A 6,000-nucleotide genomic window follows, 5' to 3' on the forward strand; every position below is an offset into this window, starting at 1 on the left:
GTCAGGATGATGTTGAGCAAAGGTTCTCTTTTTGCCCCTAGCAAAGTGTCATCATCAGGCAGCTGAGCTCCCAGAGGGAGGTCAGTCTGCCTGTTTCAAAGACTTGTCAATGGGCTGTAGGCAGTAAGGGAATTTAATTTTTCATTTGCCTTAGTTCCCTACACCACCATGGCAAGCACTTAAAACCCCTTTCCTCTGTTCTTGGGTAGCCAGGAGTGTCGGAGGAATAGCACACATATTCTACCTGGTGGGGGCAGGGACAGTGTGCCAGCCTATATTTTGCCCTCAGCTTGCCCCAAGCTACCTCATCAAGATTAGGATAAGTATAATAGTTAACTCACAGCAAATGTTTACCATATGCCAGGAACTGTCCTGCAGGTTTTTTTTTTAATTTTTAAAAATGTTTATTTATTTATTTTGAGAGAAAGAGAGAGTGAGCAGGGGAAAGGCAGAGAGAGAGAGAGGGAGAGAGAGAGAGAGAGAGAGAGAGAGAGAGAGATTTCCAAGCAGGCACACTGTCAGCCCAGAACTGTGAGATCATGACCTGAGCAGAAGTTGGACACTTAACCGACTGAGTCACCTAGGCTCTAGGGTTAGAATTTCTTGATAGTAAAGGGTGGCTGCCCCCAAGAGAAGTCCCTGCCCATTCTGCCAGGGGCCCAGAGCTATGAGGACAGCACTTTGTCAAAGAAGAGGAAAAGATTTCCAGGGACTGTGAAGACTGTGCTCAGCTGTGGGTCAAGGGCAGAGCAGAGAGAAGGTGACAGGCAACCTTGCCTTGAACAGGGAAGAGAAAGGATCACTCGACACTCATAGGAAAGGCAAGGGAACACTGTCCAGCCTCCCCCAGCCCCAGCATCAAGGCCGAGCACAGCAGTGCAATGAGAGGGTGTGCTGGCTGTGGGGGCAGTAGGGGCTGAACTTGAGCCCTCGTCTGGCCTTGTCCATGGGCTGTAGGAACCTTGCTGGAATCCCCCACCAGAGGGAGGCCTCTGTGACTCACTTGATAGATGTGTCCCACACCAGGGGCTGCCCCGTTGTCCTAGGCCCGAGTCTTCAATCCTGAGCTGGAGTTCTCCCAACAGTAATACAAGGAGCACATCCTTGGTGATCTCTGAAAGCTTCTCATCCTAAAATAGGGTGGCTTTTTTTTTTCCTTATTGGAAGTCTTTACCTCCGTATAGTTTCAACTTCATTCTTCTAAATATTTGGAGAATTTAAATGAGTCTATAAGCTGGATATTACCTTAATAATGAGCTCCAGGATGAATGAAGGAGTAGACATTAGATTCAGAGATTTAAACTGATGGCGTGTTTCTGCCATTGTGTGTTTTTTTTAAACCATTATTTAAAAAATAATTTTTGGCTTTAAACAATGACTTAATTAATTTATTATTATTTTATTTTTATTTTTATTTTTATTTTTATTTTTCAACGTTTTTTATTTATTTTTGGGACAGAGAGAGACAGAGCATGAACGGGGGAGGGGCAGAGAGAGAGGGAGACACAGAATCGGAAACAGGCTCCAGGCTCCGAGCCATCAGCCCAGAGCCTGACGCGGGGCTTGAACTCACGGACCGCGAGATCGTGACCTGGCTGAAGTCGGACGCTCAACCGACTGCGCCACCCAGGCGCCCCTAATTTATTATTATTTTTAAATGTTTATTTTTTTATTTTGAGAGAGAGAGCGAGCTTGAGCACGGGAGGGGCGGGGAAGGAGACAGAGAATCTCAAGCAGGCTCCATGCTAATGCAGGGCTCGAACCCACAAACCATGGGATCATGATCTGAGCCGAAACCATGAGTTGGATGCTTAACTGACCGAACCACCCAGGCACCCCTAGAAAACAATTTTAAATAAAAGTTATTAATTACCTTTAATCCACCTAATTCTATACAAGTATGCTTTTCATTTTTGCCTCCTCGTCCAGTTTGTATTTATCTACCTAGTTATGCTAATATAGTTGCAATCAAAATGCTCATAGAATTCAGTAATTTTTCTCTCACTTGATACTTTAGCTTAAACATTTTCCATGTATCCAAGTCTTTCTAATTATCATTTCATCACAGTCCACACACCATAATTTACTTAACAATTTCCAGAATGCTGCACATACAGCTTGCTTCCAATCTCTTCTTGCCAGTGTTGATAATGTTGTTAATTAACACTGTATGCGTATAACTTTTTTTCCCTCTGATGAGTTATTGACTAGCAAGGGCAGGGGGAGCCTTCGTGTGTTTTGAAACTACCTGCTGGAAGCTGTAAAGCGGTATTTACAGCCTCAAAATATGGTTGTGTGTAAGCTGCATATCCCTTCCTGTGACCAGAGAGACAGGAAGTTTTGGGCCACAGTTCCTATCATCTGTCTCTTTTGAAGTGACCTGTGAAAACCGTCCAAAGGCTTTTTGGCAAGTGCAATTTATGTTACTGTCCCTCTTCTTTTCTTCTTTGAAAAATTGTGTTACACAATTTTTGGCCTATGGAGCATAAGGCCAAAGTAGATCAGCTTTCTGTAGCTAATTAGGTTCTCCTAATGCCCAATGCAGGAAGCAAGGCAGTGGGACCTTCCCCCACTCCTCATCGGTCCTTACAAACCAGTGTTTCCCTATAACATATAACAGCGCTGCTTGAATAACTACCCATCCAATTTAAAACTCAATTCCAAAGTAAAGAGAGAGCCATTTCTGTTTAAATGCAGTCCGTCAGACACAACAAATATGACACTTTGAATCAGAAAGGGCTATGAACATTTCAACCACACTTAGAAACACCATTTTTAACACTGCAGCAATCATTGTCAGTTTCAGGCATAGGGTAGACATTCTGGTGCCTAAGTCCCTAAAGTCTAGATAGTCCTAAATTAGCAGTCAAAAAAAGTTGAGTGATTTTCACTTTATGGGAAATCAGAGTTATTGCTAAAAGCAAAAAAAAAAAAAAAAAAAAAATTCAAATTAAATGGAATTACAGCCACACCTGCACTAATGCTCTAGCAGGAAAGACTTGAAATCTGAAGCTATTTACCAAAGGCGTCATCAGGCTTGGGTGGCTGAGCAAGTGTAGCCTGAATACGTCTCACGAAGAGAAATTTAGGTCATTTTTATTCATTGTGTTCTGCAGACTCACAGACCTCAGAAAAACACACTAATAAAACATCACGCTCAGCTTAATGGTCTCCCCTCATTCGGCACCATAATGATAAATGAAATGCCATTAGCATAAGGCAAGTCCATTTCTTGTAGTCTGTGGAGCCCAGGACTGTGACAGAATTGGAATGCAGAGAATTGATTGTTCACAGTTCAAAGGAAAAATATAACGTGTTTCCTAACCCCACGCTGAAGCCTGGATCGAAGTCTAAGCTCTGAGAAGGATCAGGGTCCTCAGACCGCAAACACAAAGTGCTCAGACTTGGTTTGGTATGAGGACCAGAATGCTGCTTGGAAAGATGTTTTAAAGCAGCATTTGAGAAAGACCGGAAAAGCAGGAAGTTGGATGCTTCCAAGGCCCCTCTCCCTTGCACCGCAAGGTTCCCCTTCTTCAGTCATTATAAAAACATCTTTGTGTTAAGTTCCTGCCATGGGCCAGGTACACTGCCAATCCTGGGAATTCAGACAGAAATCACACAGACAAGATCTTGCTCTCATGGAGTGTACACTCTAGGGAGGAAGACATTATGATTAAGTAACTTAAAAATGACACTTTCATAGGTACTTTTCGCTGCCTGGAATTATCTAACAAGGTAGGAGTTGGAAGGGCTGTTAGATTTAGCAAATAAAAATATAGAACGCTCAGTTCAATTTGAATTTCAGATAGGCAATGCATGAATTTTTTCAGTATATGTATGTCCCAAATATTGCATGGGATAAACTTGTACTAAAAATGATTCATTATTCATCTGAAATTCAGATTTAACTGAGCATCCTGTATTTTATCGGACAACCCAAGGAGTGGGTAGTGAATGAGTGCAATATCAAATAGGATCCTCAGGGAAGGCCTGTCTTTCAAGACCTTTGTAATTTGGGAGCCATTTACCTTTTAAATGTCTATGTGATAAGGGGCACCTGGGTGGCTCAGTCAGTTAAGCTACCGACTCTTGCTTTCAGCTCAGATCATGACCTCACAGTTCATGAGTTCTAGCCCCGAGGAGTGGGGGCTCCGCAGGTGGCAGTGGGGAGCCTGCTTGGAATTCTCTCTCTTCCCTCTTTCTCTGCTTCTCTCCTGCTCACATGGTCTCTGGGTCTCTGTCTCTCTCAACATAAATAAATAAAATAAATAAAAATAAATGTCTACGTGATAACAAATAGCAAAGACACATGCAGAACTTGCCTGTGTCAGGCACTGTTCTGGTACTTTACATATATTAACTTATGTAATCTGCACACCCCTGTTTGACAGATAAGAAAACTCAGGCTCAGGCAGAGTAAGTAACTCACCTGAGGTCACCCAGTAAGTAGTCATTGTGGCCCCAGGGTTTGTGATGCATAATCTATTGCCTGCCACATAGCCCACCAAGGGAGGTATTTCACTTTATAGAAATCAAGGAGGTTCCTCAAGACACGCTGTCATTTCAACTGGCTGAGGAAGACACCGTCCTCTCCCCTCTCAATATATGCAACCTGTTCCCACTGCTGACATCTGTGGGGTTATTTAACAGCTTACTGGCATTTTTATTTACAATCATTTTTAAAATATTTATTTAAGTAATCTCTACACCCAACGTGGGGCTCAAACTCACAACCCCAAGATCAAGAGTCACATGCTCCTCCAACTGAGCCAGCCAGCTGCCCCTACAATCACTTTTATATGCATTTTTATTGAAACACCAAGTCCCACAGGTTAAATTTCATTATTTTTCCTAATTTTACAGATGAGGAAACTGAGGCTTGGAGAAGGGAAGTCACCCACGTGATGGTGATCCTATGGAACTGGTAATAAACAATAAAACCAAGATGTGGCCTTAAAGCTGTAAGAACATCTTCCTGGCATCTAGCCACATTTAGCAGGTGCTCAATAAAAATGGGTTGAATTGAACTGAATACAGTGTGCTTGTAGTGCCTCACAATTAGCATTTTTGATTGTAATGTAAGTGCCTGACATCAAGCTTTTGATTGCTGAAGCACCCATTTCAAAAGCATCCATCTTGAATAAATACATTGCCAGCTGACCCAAGTAGATAAAGAGCTAGCCTGCCCCACCCCCACCCAAGAAATTCCCCTTTTGGAAGGGCCTGGGTGCCCAACATAAAGAACCAACAGATGGCTTGCTTTTTCCTTCCGGTGCTTTAATTCCTACTCTTACGTTTTAAAGTCGCCAAAGTGAGCCCATGCAACCCTAGGCACCTTCCCTTGACCTCAATAAAGGTGGAACCCTTGGTCCAGGCTCTCTCCTGCTCTCTCTTCAACTTTGCCGTGTGGCCCCGGGGTATGGTGTGTACCCCTCTAGGGCTTGTGAGTAATAAACCTATCTTTTCAAAGTTTCCTGATGGTTATTGCTGAGGTATGTTTGCAATCACGATAAGAACCACAGGGCCATCCCGCCCCAGCATTGGCTGTGGTCCGGGAAATGTCTGGGGGCTCACCTCAGGCCCAGGTGTGTGCCCACAGGCGTTTGCAGTTGATAACTTCACTATAGACAGGCTGAGGCCCACACAAAACTGTGCCTCCACAGCCCTTTACAGGGTGTTCCCTCTGCACAGAGGCTTAATATCTCCCCCGAATATGGTTTTGGTCCCCTAGTTGTTCAAATGGTTTCACAGACTCATATGCAGGTGGGCCAGAGCTATGAATTCTCAGACCTCCCATAGAAGTTCAAATGTGTTTTTCAGGGCAGAAGTGGTACTGTTATTAGTTTCCTATCAAGGTGACTAATATGATCTCCTACCCTTTCTTAACCAAATGACTTTAGGGTCATGAAATGTGGTGCCAAGAAAATCACCCAAAATGCAAGGCTAGGTTTCTGTGCGTTGTAAGCCAAATTGGTGTGGTGATGAGATTCCTCCTGCCCA

The 6,000-nt window shown here is 43.5% G+C and overlaps 1 long non-coding RNA gene across 1 annotated transcript in view; it reads left to right on the forward strand.

Annotated features, from left to right (window-relative positions):
• The window catches only part of LOC131493371 (uncharacterized), a 75,456-nt gene extending 70,437 nt beyond the window's left edge, over positions 1–5,019 (forward strand). The window contains exon 5 of the long non-coding RNA XR_009252603.1: positions 4,864–5,019. This is a non-coding gene — a long non-coding RNA (uncharacterized LOC131493371). The remainder of the gene's footprint in view (positions 1–4,863) is intronic.
• Positions 5,020–6,000: the final 981 nt, after the last annotated feature.

This window comes from Neofelis nebulosa, chromosome 13 (genome assembly GCF_028018385.1).
Source record: "Neofelis nebulosa isolate mNeoNeb1 chromosome 13, mNeoNeb1.pri, whole genome shotgun sequence".
Lineage (NCBI taxonomy): Eukaryota > Metazoa > Chordata > Mammalia > Carnivora > Felidae > Neofelis > Neofelis nebulosa.